Source organism: Musca autumnalis, unplaced genomic scaffold (assembly GCF_047663935.1).
Source record: "Musca autumnalis isolate F117 unplaced genomic scaffold, ASM4766393v1 scaffold_4, whole genome shotgun sequence".
Classification (NCBI taxonomy): Eukaryota; Metazoa; Arthropoda; class Insecta; order Diptera; family Muscidae; genus Musca; species Musca autumnalis.
Genome location: NW_027411977.1, coordinates 22,804,162 through 22,823,438, shown reverse-complemented (window position 1 = coordinate 22,823,438; position 19,277 = coordinate 22,804,162). Strand labels below are relative to the sequence as shown.

The 19,277-nt window shown below is 34.0% G+C and overlaps 1 protein-coding gene across 14 annotated transcripts in view; it reads right to left on the bottom strand.

Moving 5' to 3' along the window:
- promL (prominin-like) overlaps positions 1 to 19,277 on the bottom strand; it is a 119,270-nt gene that overhangs the window by 74,519 nt on the left and 25,474 nt on the right. The window contains exon 1 of one of the 14 annotated variants that reach the window (XM_073983256.1): positions 4,206 to 4,430. The exons of the other annotated variants lie outside the window; for them this stretch is intronic. The gene's annotated coding sequence lies outside the window, so the exon portion shown is untranslated. Of the gene's footprint in view, positions 1 to 4,205; positions 4,431 to 19,277 lie in introns of those variants that run through there. 14 annotated transcript variants of the gene reach the window in all.

The following is a 19,277-nucleotide window of genomic DNA, read 5'->3' as shown; positions in this document are numbered from 1 at the left end:
GTGAGATAAGCCCCTATGAAATAGAACCATCAACCAAAAGGTGTAATGTAACACGTTTCTGGTTCTTCATTTTATTTTTTAATCAAACAAAAGGGTACGTAAATAATATTGAAGATAAAACACCGGGGATTTTCTGTTGCTGTGTTCCGCTTTTTTTGTTTTGTTTCAACAGATTTTCGTTTTAGCAATCTTATCTGCTGTGAATTTGTTTGGAATTTTTCGTCATGGAAAAAAGATGCATATCATTATCGTATTTATCATTCATATGGACATAACCAACAGATGTTGGTGTTCCATCTTATTTCGGACCACCTTTTTATGGTAAAAGTTATCTTCGATTAACCTTTCTAAAGGAAAAGTCATCACAATTGAACCTTTATATAAAAAAGACATCAAAATTTAACTTTTATATAAAAAAGTCATCACCGATGAACTTTTCTATACGAAAAGTCATCACCGATGAACTTTTCTATACGAAAAGTCATCACCGATGAACTTTTCTATACGAAAAGTCATCACCGATGAACTTTTCTATACGAAAAGTCATCACCGATGAACTTTTCTATACGAAAAGTCATCACCGATGAACTTTTCTATACGAAAAGTCATCACCGATGAACTTTTCTATACGAAAAGTCATCACCGATGAACTTTTCTATACGAAAAGTCATCACCGATGAACTTTTCTATACGAAAAGTCATCACCGATGAACTTTTCTATACGAAAAGTCATCACCGATGAACTTTTCTATACGAAAAGTCATCACCGATGAACTTTTCTATACGAAAAGTCATCACCGATGAACTTTTCTATACGAAAAGTCATCACCGATGAACTTTTCTATACGAAAAGTCATCACCGATGAACTTTTCTATACGAAAAGTCATCACCGATGAACTTTTCTATACGAAAAGTCATCACCGATGAACTTTTCTATACGAAAAGTCATCACCGATGAACTTTTCTATACGAAAAGTCATCACCGATGAACTTTTCTCTAGAAAAATTCATCAACGATGAACTTTTCCCTAGGAAAAGTCATCACCGATGAACTTTTCTATGCAAAAGTCATCACCGATGAACTTTTCTATAGAAAAGTCATCACCGATGAACTTTTGTATACGAAAAGTCATCACCGATGAACTTTTGTATACGAAAAGTCATCACCGCTATAAACTTTTCTATACGAAAAGTCATCACCGCTATAAACTTTTCTATACGAAAAGTCATCACCGATGAACTTTTCTATATGAAAAGTCATCGCCGATGAACTTTTCTATACGAAAAGTCATCGCCGATGAACTTTTCTATACGAAAAGTCATCGCCGATGAACTTTTCTATACGAAAAGTCATCACCGATGAACTTTTCTATACGAAAAGTCATCACCGATGAACTTTTCTATACGAAAAGTCATCACCGATGAACTTTTCTATACGAAAAGTCATCACCGATGAACTTTTCTATACGAAAAGTCATCACCGATGAACTTTTCTATACGAAAAGTCATCACCGATGAACTTTTCTATACGAAAAGTCATCACCGATGAACTTTTCTATACGAAAAGTCATCACCGATGAACTTTTCTATACGAAAAGTCATCACCGATGAACTTTTCTATACGAAAAGTCATCACCGATGAACTTTTCTATACGAAAAGTCATCACCGATGAACTTTTCTATACGAAAAGTCATCACCGATGAACTTTTCTATACGAAAAGTCATCACCGATGAACTTTTCTATACGAAAAGTCATCACCGATGAACTTTTCTATACGAAAAGTCATCACCGATGAACTTTTCTATACGAAAAGTCATCACCGATGAACTTTCTATAGGAAAACTCATCACCGATGAACTATTCTATACGAAAAGTCATCTACGATGAACTTTTCTATACGAAAAGTCATCTACGATGAACTTTTCTATACGAAAAGTCATCTACGATGAACTTTTCTATACGAAAAGTCATCTACGATGAACTTTTCTATACGAAAAGTCATCTACGATGAACTTTTCTATACGAAAAGTCATCTACGATGAACTTTTCTATACGAAAAGTCATCTACGATGAACTTTTCTATACGAAAAGTCATCTACGATGAACTTTTCTATACGAAAAGTCATCTACGATGAACTTTTCTATACGAAAAGTCATCTACGATGAACTTTTCTATACGAAAAGTCATCTACGATGAACTGTTCTATACGAAAAGTCATCTACGATGAACTGTTCTATACGAAAAGTCATCTACGATGAACTGTTCTATACGAAAAGTCATCTACGATGAACTTTTCTATACGACGTAATTAAAGTCATCTACGATGAACTTTTCTATACGAAAAGTCATCTACGATGAACTTTTCTATACGAAAAGTCATCTACGATGAACTTTTCTATACGAAAAGTCATCTACGATGAACTTTTCTATACGAAAAGTCATCTACGATGAACTTTTCTATACGAAAAGTCATCTACGATGAACTTTTCTATACGAAAAGTCATCTACGATGAACTTTTCTATACGACGTAATTAAAGTCATCTACGATGAACTTTTCTATACGAAAAGTCATCTACGATGAACTTTTCTATACGAAAAGTCATCTACGATGAACTTTTCTATACGAAAAGTCATCTACGATGAACTTTTCTATACGAAAAGTCATCTACGATGAACTTTTCTATACGAAAAGTCATCTACGATGAACTTTTCTATACGAAAAGTCATCTACGATGAACTTTTCTATACGAAAAGTCATCACCGATGAACTTTTCTGTAGGAAAAGTCATCACCGATGAACTTTTCTGTAGGAAAAGTCATCACCGATGAACTTTTTTATACGAAAAGTCATCTCCGAGGAACTTTTCTCTAGGAAAAGTCATCTACGATTAACTTTTCTATAGGAAAAGTCACCTCCGATGAACTTTTCTATAGTATAAGTCATCTTCAATGAACTTTTCTATAGGAAAAGTCATCTCCAATGAACTTTTTATAGGAAACGTCATCTCTGATGAACTTTTCTATAAGAAAAGTCATCACCGATGAACTTTTTTATACGAAAAGTCATCTCCGATGAACTTTTCTCTAGGAAAAGTCATATACGATTAACTTTTCTATAGGAAAAGTCATCTCCAGTGGCCTTTTTTATAGGAAAAGTCATCTACGATAAACGTTTCATAGGAAGAGTCTTCTCCGATGAACTTTTATATAGGAATAGTAATCTTTGATGACTTTCTCTGAAAGAAAGTTTTGTCCAATGAACTTCTCTGTATGAAAAGTCATCTCCGATGAATTCTTTTATGGGAAAGTAATCACCGATAAACTTTTCTATAGGAAAAGTCATGACCGATGAACTTTTCTATACGGAAAGTCATCACCGATGAACTTTTCTGTAGGAAAAGTCATCACCGATGAACTTTTCTGTAGGAAAAGTCATCACCGATGAACTTTTCTATAAGAAAAGTCATCACCGATGAACTTTTCTATAAGAAAAGTCATCACCGATGAACTTTTTTATACGAAAAGTCATCTCCGATGAACTTTTCTCTAGGAAAAGTCATCACCGATGAACTTTTTTATACGAAAAGTCATCTCCGATGAACTTTTCTCTAGGAAAAGTCATATACGATTAACTTTTCTATAGGAAAAGTCATCTCCAGTGGCCTTTTTTATAGGAAAAGTCATCTACGATAAACGTTTCATAGGAAGAGTCTTCTCCGATGAACTTTTATATAGGAATAGTAATCTTTGATGACTTTCTCTGAAAGAAAGTTTTGTCCGATGAACTTCTCTGTATGAAAAGTCATCTCCGATGAATTCTTTTATGGAAAGTAATCACCGATAAACTTTTCTATAGGAAAAGTCATATCCGATGAACTTTTCTATTCATCCCGAATGTTCCTTTTCTGTAGATAAATCATCCCGAATGAACTTTTCTATATGAAAATTCAGCAACGATGAGCTTTTTCATATGTGTAATCATTGCCGATTATCATCTCTATGAAATCCGTCAACTCCGTTGAACTCTTGTATTTCTCCAACTTCTTGACCTACCCCACTATTTTCTCAACCACTACTTCTGGTTACTTTATATGAATCGTGTTCGCAAATGTATCATTCTTCTTATTTACTTGTTTCTTTTGTTTTCTACACACGTTATTGTTCTTTGAATAGTTTTAACAAATAAAAAAATCTAACCACCTGTGTAATTATTTGTTGTTTCCAGTTGTTGACTCATACTGTAGGTCCATGTGTTGTTTCCGTAGAATATTTTTCTATGCTTTCAAATTATTAATATTTCAGTTTTCCATTGTTACTTTTAAACTATAAGGGTTGTGGTTTGGTTTTTAAATCAAAGTCAATGATTTATTGGATGCTGAAGTCGTTGGCCGGCACTCCAATCACCAAAAGGTCTAATTGTTAACTGGAGACTTGTTTCGAATGCCTCAGCCTGGCTATGCTGGTTTGATAATTAATTGTGCGTGTGTCGGTGTGTTTTTATGGTATTGAAATTGACATGGACAGATGATTGTTTGACTTTTAACTATTATTGAGATTTTATTGCTGCCGCTGTCGGTTTTGTCGTTGTTGTTGTTCCTCGTCTATTCCTCCAATATGCCTTAAGGGAAAGGAAATACATTTCCGCTACAAATAATTGTACAAAACGCAATTATCGCAATCATCTTGGGGCGGAGGAAATGCCAAGAGAAGAATCAAAATGGGTACACAGAAGAGTGTAAATGATCAAATCACCTTTTCTATGGCATTTCTACTGGAAAACGGAAAGTTCATCGGTGATGACTTTACGTATAGAAAAGTTAATCGACGATTACTTTTTCTATAGAAAAGTTCATCGGCGATGACTTTTTCTATAGAAAAGTTCATCGGCGAAGACTTTTTCTATAGCAAAGTTCATCGGCGATAACTTTTTCTATAGAAAAGTTCATCGTCGATGACATTTTCTATAGAAAAGTTCATCGGTGATGACTTTTTCTATAGAAAAGTTCATCGGTGATGACTTTTAATATAGAAAACTTTTCCTATAGAAAAGTTCATCGGTGATGACTTTTCGTATAAAAAAGTTTATCGGTGATGACTTTTCGTATAGAAAAGTTCATCGGTGATGGCTTTTCGTATAGGAGAGTTGACTTGTCGTATAGAAAAGTTCATCGTAGATGACTTTTCGTATAGAAAAGTTCATCGTAGATGACTTTTCGTATAGAAAAGTTCATCGTAGATGACTTTTCGTATAGAAAAGTTCATCGTAGATGACTTTTCGTATAGAAAAGTTCATCGTAGATGACTTTTCGTATAGAAAAGTTCATCGTAGATGACTTTTCGTATAGAAAAGTTCATCGTAGATGACTTTTCGTATAGAAAAGTTCATCGTAGATGACTTTTCGTATAGAAAAGTTCATCGTAGATGACTTTTCGTATAGAAAAGTTCATCGTAGATGACTTTTCGTATAGAAAAGTTCATCGTAGATGACTTTTCGTATAGAAAAGTTCATCGTAGATGACTTTTCGTATAGAAAAGTTCATCGTAGATGACTTTTCGTATAGAAAAGTTCATCGTAGATGACTTTTCGTATAGAAAAGTTCATCGTAGATGACTTTTCGTATAGAAAAGTTCATCGTAGATGACTTTTCGTATAGAAAAATTCATCGTAGATGACTTTTCGTATAGAAAAGTTCATCGTAGATGACTTTTCGTATAGAAAAGTTCATCGTAGATGACTTTTCGTATAGAAAAGTTCATCGTAGATGGCTTTTCGTATAGAAAAGTTCATCGTAGATGGCTTTTCGTATAGAAAAGTTCATCGTAGATGACTTTTCGTATAGAAAAGTTCATCGTAGATGACTTTTCGTATAGAAAAGTTCTTCGTTGATGACTTTTCGTATAGAAAAGTTCTTCGTTGATGACTTTTCGAAAAGTTCATCGTAGATGACTTTTCGTATAGAAAAGTTCATGGTAGATGACTTTTCGTATAGAAATGTTCATCGTAGATGACTTTTCGTATAGAAAAGTTCATCGTAGATGACTTTTCCTATAGAAAAGTTCATCGTAGATGACTTTTCCTATAGAAAAGTTCATCGTAGATGACTTTTCCTATAGAAACGTTCATCGTAGATGACTTTTCCTATAGAAAAGTTCATCGTAGATGACTTTTCCTTTAGAAAAGTTCATCGTAGATGACTTTTCCTATAGAAAAGTTCATCGGAGATGACTTTTCCTATAGAAAAGTTCATCGGAGATGACTTTTCGTATAGAAAAGTTCAACGGAGATGATTTTTCCTATAGAAAAGTTCAAAAGTTATCGAACAGTTGATCACAGCTCTTTGTGGCCATTCAATATGCTCGATGTGGGGAATGTGTGATGCATACTTTTAGGCGCCTAAAAATGAAAATTTTTTAACTTGTCCTTTAGAAGGAATAATTAGCAAATGATAATTATTAGCTAATTATAATTAATTTATGACCTTCATTATGTGTGCGCGTTCATTTTCCATTAACGCAAATCTTCAATTATCATGAGTGAAAAGAAAAACAACCACAAAATGTCCATAAAAATCCTTTTTACTTTCACATGATTTGTTTTGCTGATGATGACAGGACATTAATCTGAAAGGCTATTTATGCTACCTCTTAATGTAAACATTAGTGAGCTCTTGGGACAGCAAGCACGCCAACTAACTCAGAAAGGAGGTTAGGTAAAGAAAATGAATCTACTTTATAATACACACATCCCACAGGAAAGTAAACAGAAACAAAACACCCAAAGAAGAAGCAGAAGAAGAAGAAGAAGAAGTGGCAATAAATATAATGGACGCATCCAATACCTGAGGTGATGGTATTGTCAAGCATTTAATCACATTCAAATGAGTTGTGAGAGGTGAGTGGGTGAGCGGAGGATACGCTGATGTATAGCCAAAACCATAAAAATTAATGGTTAAAATGGCAATAACAAATATGGGTATGGTTATGGTTGGTATTGAAAGTGGAAGTGGTACAGTACGATCCGCAAAATGAATGATATACCTACATGTGGATGTGTGTAGTGTTGCGTGGTTGTGGGAGGAGTTAATTAACTCAATACGCCATGTAATAGGATGCAGGGACGGACGGAACAGCAAGCAAGCACAAGTGCTACTAAACTTTGTATTTTAATTTTAGCATTTATACGCACCGACTGTTCCGCACTTAGCATTATTATGATTATTATTTTTTTCTGCTAAGAATAATTTTCTGTTTGAAAGACATGTGTAGCTTGGCTACCCCCACGTCTTCTGCTACCATCATCAATTTGACTTCTAATTAATTTTATGTAGAAATGTAATCATTATTATGAAGCAGAGGAAGAAAAATAAAAAAGAATTTCTAAGGGATTGGTTATGGTTTTTGTTGAACATAACTTCCACTTTGCATGTGTCCTGCTGTCCTTTAACCAAACACCACCAAAGGCGAAATTAAAATTGGAATTTTTTAATTAATGATTTGTTGTTTGGGTGTGTTTTTGTTGCTGCTCCGCTGATCCGTGATTGACCTTTGCCAAACAGAAGAATGAATAATTTATTTTTCTGTTTTGAATGGCCCAGCTGTGCAGTGGGACTTAACGATGAATGCATAAGCAGCAAATAATAGTCGTAGGTTATTGTTTTTGGCTTTTGTTTGCCTCCACCGTTTATGCTGATTCAATACTTTTTTTTCTTCGTTCGTCATTCTAAACAGACAAAAAAACAGTGAAATTGAAAGCATGGAATGCGAAACTTTGCTGCTGTTCTCTACTAACAACAAATGCAATGCGAGGGAGTAAATTAAAAGTGCACAGTGGGATAGTGCAGACAAAACAACGAAATAAAAATGTCAACTTTTTATAAGAAAAGTCATTCCGATCATCGTTACTAAAGAAAACACATCCCCGATGAACTTTCTAAAGGAAAGTTTACTCCGGATGAACTCTTCGAAAGAAAAAATTCACTTCGGATAAACTTTTCTAATGGAAAATTCACCTCCGATGATGTTTTCTATAAAAACAGTCATTTCCGATTATGGTTCAATTAAGTGATCCCGGATGAACTTTTTCAAAGGAAATGTCATTCAGATTGAACTTTTCCGATAGACTATACATCACGGATCAGCTTCTCGATAGGAAAAGTTATAATGGACAACTTCTTCTATCAGAAAATTCATCCCCGATGAATTTCTCTTTAGAAGAAATTAAAAAAGTTCATCCGGCATAAACTTTTTCATAAAAAATCATCCCCGATTAAGGCTACGTAGAAAAATTCATCTCCGATGAACTCTTCTATAGAAAAATTGACCTCGGATAACCTCTCCCATAGAACAATTTGCCTGTATAACAATTCATCTCCTATGAACTTTTCTATAGAAAAATGTATATCCGATAAAGTCTTCTATAGAACAATTCATTTCAGATGAAGTCCTCTGAAGAAAAAATCATATCCAATGATATCTTCTATAGAAAAATTTATCTCCGATGAACTCTTCTATAGAAAAATGCTTCTTCGAAAAACTCTTCCATAAACAATTCTAAGGGAAAATTTATCTCCGATGAACATTTGTATAGAAACATTCATGTCCGATGAACAATTCTAAAAGAATTCATCAACGATGAACTATTCCAAAAAAAAAATCATCTTCTATGAATCCTTCTTTGGAAAAATTCATCTCCGACGAACACGTCTATATTAAAATTACCGTCAAATGAACTCTTCTATAGAAAAATTAATTTCCGATGAACTCTTCTGTCGAAAAATTTATCTCCGATGACGAATTCTATAGGAAAATTCACCTCCGATGAAGTCTTCTATAGAAAAATTAATAATCGATGTACTCTTCCATAGGAAAAGTCATCTCCGATGAACTTTTCTATAGGAAAAGTCATCTCCAATGAACTTTTCTATAGGAAAAGTCATCTCCGATGAACTTTTCTATAGGAAAAGTCATCTCCGATGAACTTTTCTATAGGAAAAGTCATCTCCGATGAACTTTTCTATAGGAAAAGTCATCTCCGATGAACTTTTCTATAGGAAAAGTCATCTCCGATGAACTTTTCTATAGGAAAAGTCATCTCCGATGAACTTTTCTATAGGAAAAGTCATCTCCGATGAACTTTTCTATAGGAAAAGTCATCTCCGATGAACTTTTCTATAGGAAAAGTCATCTCCGATGAACTTTTCTATAGGAAAAGTCATCTCCGATGAACTTTTCTATAGGAAAAGTCATCTCCGATGAACTTTTCTATAGGAAAAGTCATCTCCGATGAACTTTTCTATAGGAAAAGTCATCTCCGATGAACTTTTCTATAGGAAAAGTCATCTCCGATGAACTTTTCTATAGGAAAAGTCATCTCCGATGAACTTTTCTATAGGAAAAGTCATCTCCGATGAACTTTTCTATAGGAAAAGTCATCTCCGATGAACTTTTCTATAGGAAAAGTCATCTCCGATGAACTTTTCTATAGGAAAAGTCATCTCCGATGAACTTTTCTATAGGAAAAGTCATCACCGATGAAATTTCTCTACGAAAAGTCATCACCGATGAACTTTTCTATACGAAAAGTCATCACCGATGAACTTTTCTATACGAAAAGTCATCACCGATGAACTTTTCTATAGGAAAAGACATCTCCGATGAACTTTTCTATAGGAAAAGACATCTCCGATGAACTTTTCTATAGGAAAAGACATCTCTGATGAACTTTTCTATAGGAAAAGTCATCTCCGATGAACTTTTCTATAGGAAAAGTCATCTCCGATGAACTTTTCTATAGGAAAAGTCATCTCCGATTAACTTTTCTATAGGAAAAGTCATCTCCGATTAACTTTTCTATAGGAAACGTCATCTCCGATGAACTTTTCTATACGAAAAGTCATCACCGATAAACTTTTCTATACAAAAGTCTCCTCTATAGGAAAAGTCTCCTCCGATGAACTTTTCTATAGGAAAAGTCTCCTCCGATGAACTTTTCTATAGGAAAAGTCATCACCGATGAACTTTTCTATACGAAAAGTCATCACCGATGAACTTTTCTAGAGGAAAAGTCATCACCGATGAACTTTCCTATACGAAAAGTCATCACCGATGAACTTTTCTAGAGGAAAAGTCATCACCGATGAACTTTTCTAGAGGAAAAGTTATCACCGATGAACTTTTCTATAAGAAAAGTCATCTACGATAAACTTTTCTATAAGAAAAGCCATCTACGATGAACTTTTCTATACGAAAAGCCATCTACGATGAACTTTTCTATACGAAAAGTCATCACCGATGAACTTTTCTATATGAAAAGTCATCACCGATGAACTTTTCTATACGAAAAGTCATCACCGATGAACTTTTCTATAGGAAACGTCATCACCGATGAACTTTTCTATAGGAAACGTCATCGGCGATAAACTTTTCTATAGGAAAAGTCATCACCGATGAACTTTTCTGTAAGAAACGTCATCACCGATGAACTTTTCTATACGAAAAGTCTCCTCCGATGAACTTTTCTATACGAAAAGTCATCACCGATGAACTTTTCTATACGAAAAGTCATCACCGATGAACTTTTCTATACGAAAAGTCATCACCGATGAACTTTTCTATACGAAAAGTCATCACCGATGAACTTTTCTATACGAAAAGTCATCACCGATGAACTTTTCTATAGGAAAAGTCATCACCGATGAACTTCTCTGTAAGAAACGTCATCACCGATGAACTATTCTATACGATAAGTCATCACCGATGAACTTTTGTATACGAAAAGTCATAACTGATGAACTTTTGTATACCAAAAGTCATCACTGATGAACTTTTCTATACGAAAAGTCATCACTGATGAACTTTTCTATACGAAAAGTCATCACTGATGAACTTTTCTATACGAAAAGTCATCACTGATGAACTTTTCTATACGAAAAGTCATCACTGATGAACTTTTCTATACGAAAAGTCATCACTGATGAACTTTTCTATACGAAAAGTCATCACCGATGAACTTTTCTATACGAAAAGTCATCACCGATGAACTTTTCTATACGAAAAGTCATCACCGATGAACTTTTCTATACGAAAAGTCATCACCGATGAACTTTTCTATACGAAAAGTCATCACCGATGAACTTTTCTGTACGAAAAGTCATCACCGATGAACTTTTCTGTACGAAAAGTCATCACCGATGAACTTTTCTTTACGAAAAGTCATCACCGATGAACTTTTCTATACGAAAAGTCATCACCGATGAACGAAAAGTCATCTACGATGAACTTTTCTGTAAGAAAATTCATCACCGATGAACTTTTCTATTAGAAAAGTCTTTTACGATGATCTCTTCTATACGAAAAGTCATCAATGATGAACTTTTCTATACGAAAAGTCATCTACGATGAACTTTTCTATAGGAAAAGTCATCTACGATGAACTTTTCTATAGGAAAAGTCATCTACGATGAACTTTTCTATAGGAAAAGTCATCTACGATGAACTTTTCTATACGAAAAGTCATCTACGTTGAAATTTTCTATAAGAAAAGTCATTTACGATGATCTTTTCTATACGAAAAGTCATCTACGATGAACTTTTCTAAACGAAAAGTCATTTACAATGATCTCTTCTATACGAAAAAATTTTCTTTACCAAAATTCATCTCCGATGAACTTTTCTATAGGAAAATTCAATTTCGACGAACTTTTCTATAGGAAAAGTAATCTACGATGAACTTTTCTATAGGAAAAGTCATCTACGATGAACTTTTCTATAGGAAAAGTCATCTACGATGAACTTTTCTATAGGAAAAGTCATCTACGATGAAAACGAAAAGTCATCTACGATGAAAAATGATGATAAAAAACGATGAACTTTTCTATACGAAAAGTCATCTACGATGAATTTTTCTATACGAAAAGTCATCTACGATGAATTTTTCTATACGAAAAGTCATCTACGATGAATTTTTCTATACGAAAAGTCATCTACGATGAACTTTTCTATACGAAATGTCATTTGCGATGAACTTTCCTATACGAAAAGTCATCTACGTTGAACTTTTCTGTCCAAAAAATCATCTATGATGAACTTTTCTATACGAAAAGTCACCTACGATGAACTTTTCTATACGAAAAGTCACCTACGATGAACTTTTCTATACGAAAAGTCATCTCCGATGAACTTTTCTATACGAAAAGTCATCACCGATGAACTTTTCTATAGGAAAAGTCATCTCCGATGAACTTTTCTATAGGAAAAGTCATCTCCGATGAACTTTTCTATAGGAAAAGTCATCTCCGATGAACTTTTCTATAGGTAAAGTCATCTCCGATGAACTTTTCTATAGGAAAAGTCATCTCCGATGAACTTTTCTATAGGAAAAGTCATCTCCGATGAACTTTTCTATAGGAAAAGCCATCTCCGATGAACTTTTCTATACGAAAAGTCATCACCGGTGAACTTTTCGATAGGAAACGTCATCACCGATGAACTTTTCTATAGGAAAAGTCATCTCCGATGAACATTTCTATAGGAAAAGCCATCTCCGATAAACTTTTCTATAGGAAAAGTCATCACCGATGAACTTTTCTATACGAAAAGTCATCACCGATGAACTTTTCTATACGAAAAGTCATCACCGATGAACTTTTCTATACGAAAAGTCATCACCGATGAACTTTTCCGTACGAAAAGTCATCACCGATGAACTTTTCCGTACGAAAAGTCATCACCGATGAACTTTTCCGTACGAAAAGTCATCACCGATGAACTTTTCTATACGAAAAGTCATCACCGATGAACTTTTCTGTAAGAAATGTCATCACCGATGAACTTTTCTATACGAAACGTCATCTCCGATGAACTTTTCTATAGGAAAAGTCGTCAACGGTGAACTTTTCTATAGGAAAAGTCATCTCCGATGAACTTTTCTATAGGAAAAGTCATCACCGATGAATTTTTCTATAGGAAAAGTCATCAACGGTGAACTTTTCTATACGAAAAGTACAAAAAGTCGAAAAGTCATCTACGATAAAATTTTCTTTACCAAAAATCATCTCCGATGAACTTTTTAATACGAAAAGTCTTGTACGATAAACATTTGTTTTGCCAAAAATCATCTCCGATGAACTTTTCTATAGGAAAAGTCAATTTCGACGAACTTTTCTATAGGAAAAGTAATCTACGATGTACTTTTCTATAGCAAAAGTCATCTACGATGAACTTTCCTATGGGAAGGGTTATCTCTGATTAACTTTTCTGTGGCAAAAATTTACTCTTTTAAACTTAACTTCGGTACAATTTCTGTAGGAAAATTCATTGCGAATAATTTTTTTCTATAGGAAAAGACATCAAAGATGAAATTTTTTATAAGAAACTTAATCTTTAATGAATTGTTCATTCTGAATGAACTTTTCTATTAAAGAAAAAAACAACTGAACAACTTTTTGAGTCACTGTCTTCAAATTCAAAATTGCACCCAGTTTACTTTGTTCCATATCTTTTGTCAATGAACAAAGAGTAGAGAAGAATAAAATATCTGTAAAAAAAAAAAATCACCAATGACGCATTCTTGCATCTCATGACAGCTGGACGGTGTTTTTTATAGATATTTTTGTTTTGTCATGTTTTCTATTTTCCGTTCGTTTATACAACTTCATGAGACGACTTCATTCGGAGGGCAGTGTCAAATAATCTCTAACGGACAAAAGAATCATATCAGCCGACAACAGCAAGAACTGTAAAATGAAAACTTCTCTTGTCTCGTCGCGTAGTTGCAAATTTCTTGGAATTTTGCTTAGCTTTCAAATTTCATACATACATAGAAATATCTGAATGTCTATAAAGATTATGATCTGCCAGCTTGCCAACACAAATATTGACAAATATGGGCAAAATGGCAAAAACCACAGATCTCGGAACGAACAGACAGCAAGCTAGCCAATCATCAACAGCAACTTATCTGTGGTAATTAAGGCCAATCAAACAAATTAATTAACACTTTAAAAGCCATACAACACTTTCTAGCGGATAGAAGGGAGACCAATAGAACTTGCAATAAAGGTATTTTGTGCATTTTGTGCTTTTATTAGAAGGCCAAGCTTTATAAAAGAAGACCAAGTGGGTTTCTTGCACAAGAAGACCCTTTGTCTTCTTAAAGAAGGCCTTATGGCTTTGAGTATAGCAGACCACTGGACTTTTTATTGGAGAACATCAGGTTTTCATTGCCATACCACCAATAACTCCTTCATTGTATGGCCAGCAATAACAACAAATTTAAAATATTTTGCTCAAACTTTCATTTCTTCATGATTTATTTTTTTATGTCAAATGACGTTTTTTTCTTTTGAAGTGCTGAACGAATGAACAACTTGTATTGCAAACAAGCCTACAAGCACCTTATTTAATGACTGAATAGTTGTTACATATGTACATGTGCATGTACCTATATACATATGTATGTACATATGTATTGTTATAACAAAGCTGCATAGTCATGTTGTTACATATGATTGGTGTTGTATCTTTTTCGCCTTCAACGTGAATGCAATGAAAAAAATTAGAAATCTAAAATAGGTATGAAAAACGCTCGCTGACTGGCTGGTTGATTTCAAAATTGATTGATTTTTTCATTTTTGGTTTTAAAGCTTAACAAAATTATTAATGGCCACTAAGCGTGGTGGGTGAGTGAGTCAAAGGGAAAAAGTTTGTAGAACGTGCGTCACGAATTACATTTTGTAATAAAATTTTAAAAATCCATTTAAATTTCCAAAATTGTCGTGTAACTGCCATAAAAAAACTAACACTTCACACAAAGTCAACAAACTTCTCTCTTTGTAACCTCCATGACTCATTTTATCTCTTCTTCATGTTCATATGTGTACTTGAGAACAAAAGAAAGACCCAATTTGCCATGAAATTCTGAAATTGTGCTTTTTTGATGGATAAGTAAGAAAAAAATATGTGACCCACATCTTTAAAAAGATTAATCTTATTTGTGTCTTCTTCTTCGTCAGCAGCCACTGTACAAAAAATTGAATAAACTCACCTACAAAAAAATTTCATTATACTGTCACTCAGTCAGTCAGAGGAAGTAAACAGACGAAAATGATAGAGAATTCGTGTAAAAAAGGCCAACAAGCAAAGCAACCAATGAGGAAGAATAAAAATAAAACCTTAAATTAAACACTTAAATAGCAGCAGAATTTCTACAAAAAACATAACCGTTTAATGTCATTTCAGGTGTAACAAGAAGAGAGAGATATAGAGGAGAAAAACCAACAGGGAAATAGTGTGACATTAATTTGTAAAGAAGAGCAGTCATCTGGAAGGCAGACAAGAAAAAAACATTTCTGTTATGTGTTCTATTAGGCAGGGTTAACCTCGTGGGGGGTTTGCCAAACACAAAGTGGTCCGAAAAATCCACCAGAAACGCATTTTCCCACAGAAAAATCCATCGAAGTGATAACTTTTCTTACCGGAAAATTCGTCGGAGATGAATTTTCTAATTCTCTTATAGAAAAGTTCATCCAAGATGATCTTTCTTATAGAAAAGTTCATCCAAGACGGATGAATTTTCTTATAGAAAAGTTAATCCAGAATGAATTTTGTTGTAAAATGACTAGATGACTTTTCTTATAGAAAAGTTAATCCAGTATGACTTCTTATAGAAAAGTTCATCCAGGATGACTTTTCTTATAGAAAAGTTCATCCATCAATACGAAAAGTCAACCTGGATGAACTTTTCTATAAGAACATTCTCATGAAAAAGTTCATCGGGAGACTACTATTCCTAAGAAAAGTTCATCCGGGATGAGTTTTTCTATAGAAAAGTTCCTCCGGGATGACTTTTCCTCTTGAAAAGTTCATCCAGGATGAGTTTTCCTATAGAAAAGTTCATCCGGGATGACTATTCCAATAGAAAATTTCATAAAATCATCGGGACTATTTTTTTCTCATATAAAGGTTCGTCGGATATGATTTTTTCCTTTTGTAAGTAAAGCTCATCGGAGATGACTATTCCGATAATAAATTTCATTGATGATGCTTTTTCCTATAGAAATGATACAGATTTGGACTTTTCCTACAGAAAGATTTGTCTAGCAAGATCTTCCTTACAGAAAAGTTCATCCGGTATGACTTTTCCCATAGAAAAGTTCATTCCAGATGACTTTTCTCATGAAAAAGTTCATTGGGAGATTACTATTCTTATAGAAAACTTTATCGGGTGAACTAGATCTATGAAGTTTTCTGTATGAAAAATCCATGATCGATTAACTTTTCTGTAGAAAAATTCTTCATCGATGAATTTTTCATTAGGAAAATTATCATGGATGAACTTTTTTATAACAAAAGTCATCATCGATGAACTTTTTCTGTAGGAAAATTGTTCATCGATACAATTTTCTGAAGGAAAATTCATTATCTATGAACATTTCTCTCAGAAAATTTCATCCAGTATGAGCTTCTCTAAAGAAAAGTCATCATCGATAATTAGGAAAAATTATCATCTATGAACTTTTCATTAGGAAAGGTTATCATCTATGAACTTTTCTTTAGGAAAAGCCATATTTTCTGTTAGAAAAATTTATGATCGATAGACTTTTCTGTAGGAAAATTCATGATAGATGTTCTTTAGGAGAAGTAATACCGAATGAACTTTTCTATAATAAAAGTTATCCCGGATGACATTTTTTAAAGGAAATGTCATCTCCTATGAACTTTTGCATATGGGAAGTTATCTCTCGATAAACTTTTTCATAGGAAAAGTCATTTTTCGATGATGTCTTAAAAGAAAAGTCACCCGGATGAACTCTTCGAAGGAGAAAAAGTCATACCGGATATACTCTTCTATTGCAAAATATATCCCGCATGAACTTTTATATAGGAAAAGTCATTCTGAACTTTTGTATGGGAAACGTTGTCCCAAATGAACTTTTCTATATCAAATATTATTCCGGATGAACTTCTCTATAACAAATATCATTCCGGATGAACTTTTCTATAAGAAAAGTTATCATGGATGATTTTTTCTATAAAAAAGTTATCCTGGATTAACTTTTCTATAAGAAAAGTCATCAAGTCATTTTACAACAAAATTCATTCTGGATTAACTTTTCTATTAGAAAATTCATCCGTCTTGGATGAACTTTTCTATAAGAAAGATCATCTTGGATGAACTTTTCTATAAGAGAATTAGAAAATTCATCTCCGACGAATTTTCCGGTAAGAAAAGTTATCACTTCGATGGATTTTTCTGTGGGAAAATGCGTCTCTGGTGGATTTTTCGGACCACTTTGTGTTTGGCAAACCCCCCACGAGGTTAACCCTGCCTAATAGAACACATAACAGAAATGTTTTTTTCTTGTCTGCCTTCCAGATGACTGCTCTTCTTTACAAATTAATGTCACACTATTTCCCTGTCAAAAAAGTCAAAAGTCATCCCGGATGAACTTTTCCATAGGAAAAGTCATCCCGGATGAACTTTTCCATAGGAAAAGTCATCCCGGATGAACTTTTCCATAGGAAAAGTCATCCCGGATGAACTTTTCCATAGGAAAAGTCATCCCGGATGAACTTTTCCCTAGGAAAATTCATGCCGAATGAACTTTTCTATAGGAAAAGTCATACCGGATGAACTTTTCTATAGGAAAAGTCATACCGGATGAACCTTCTGATAGAAAAGTTCATCCAAGATGAACTTTCTTATAGAAAAGTTCATCCAGGATGACTTTTCTTATAGAAAAGTTCATCCAGGATGACTTTTCTTATAGAAAAGTTCATCCAGGATGACTTTTCTTATAGAAAAGTTCATCCAGGATGACTTTTCTTATAGAAAAGTTCATCCAGGATGACTTTTCTTATAGAAAAGTTCATCCAGGATGACCTTTCCTATAGAAAAGTTCATCCAGGATGACTTTTCCTATAGAAAAGTTCATCCAGGATGACTTTTCCTATAGAAAAGTTCATCCAGGATCAATTTTCTTATAGAAAAGTTCATCCAGGATTACTTTTCTTATAGATTTTTCGTACGGAAAAGTTCATAGATCAAGTTTATCCGATGAACTTTTCTATAGGAATAGTCATCTCCCGATGAACTTTTTCATGAGAAAAGTCATCCCGGATGAACTTTTCTATAGGAAAAGTCATCCCGGATGAACTTTTCTAAAGGAAAAAAAGGAAAAAAGGTAATTCCGGATGAACTTTTCTATAGGAAAAGTCATCCCGGATGAACTTTTCTATAGGAAAAGTCATGCCAGATGAACTTTTCTATAGGAAAAGTCATACCGGATGAACTTTTTTATAGGAAAAGTCATCCCGGATGAACTTTTCTATAGGAAAAGTCAACCCGCATGAACTTTTCAATAGGAAAAGTCATTCCGGATGAACTTTTTTATAAGAAAAGTCATCCCGGATGAACTTTTCTATAGGAAAAGTCATCCCGCATGAACTTTTCAATAGGAAAAGTCATCCCGGATGAACTTTTCAATAGGAAAAGTCATCCCGGATGAACTTTTTTATAGGAAATGTCATCCCAGATGAACTTTTCTATAGGAAAAGTCATTCCGGATGAACCTTTTTATAGGGAAAGTCATCTCTGATGAACTTTTCTATAGGAAAATCATCCCAGATAAACTCTTCTATAGAAAAATCATCCCGGATGAACTTTTCTATAGGAAAAGTCATTCCGGATGCACTTTTCTATAGGAAAAGTCATCCCGGATGAACCTTTCTATAGGAAAAGTTATCCCGGATGAACCTTTCTATAGGAAAAGTTATCCCGGTTGAACTTTTCTATAGGAAAAGTAATCCCGGATGAATTTTTCTATAGGAAAAGTTATCCCGGATGAACTTTTCTATAGGAAAAGTCATTCCGGATGAACTTTTCTATAGGAAAAGTTATCCCGGATGAACTTTTCTATAGGAAAAGCCATCCCGGATTAACTTTTCTATAGGAAAAGTCATGCCGGATGAACTTTTCTATAGAAAAAGTCATCCCGGATGAACTTTTCTATAGGAAAAGTCATCCCGAATGAACTTTTTTATAGGAAAAGTCATCCCGGATGAACTTTTCTATAGGAAAAGTCATCCCGGATGAACTTATCTATAGGACAAGTCATCCCGGATGAACTCATCTATAGGAAAAGTTATCCCGGATGAACTTTTCTATAGGAAAGGTCATCCCGGATTAACTTTTCTATAGGAAAGGTCATCCGGGATTAACTTTTCTATAGGAAAAGTCATGCCGGATTAACTTGTCTATAGGAAAAGTCATG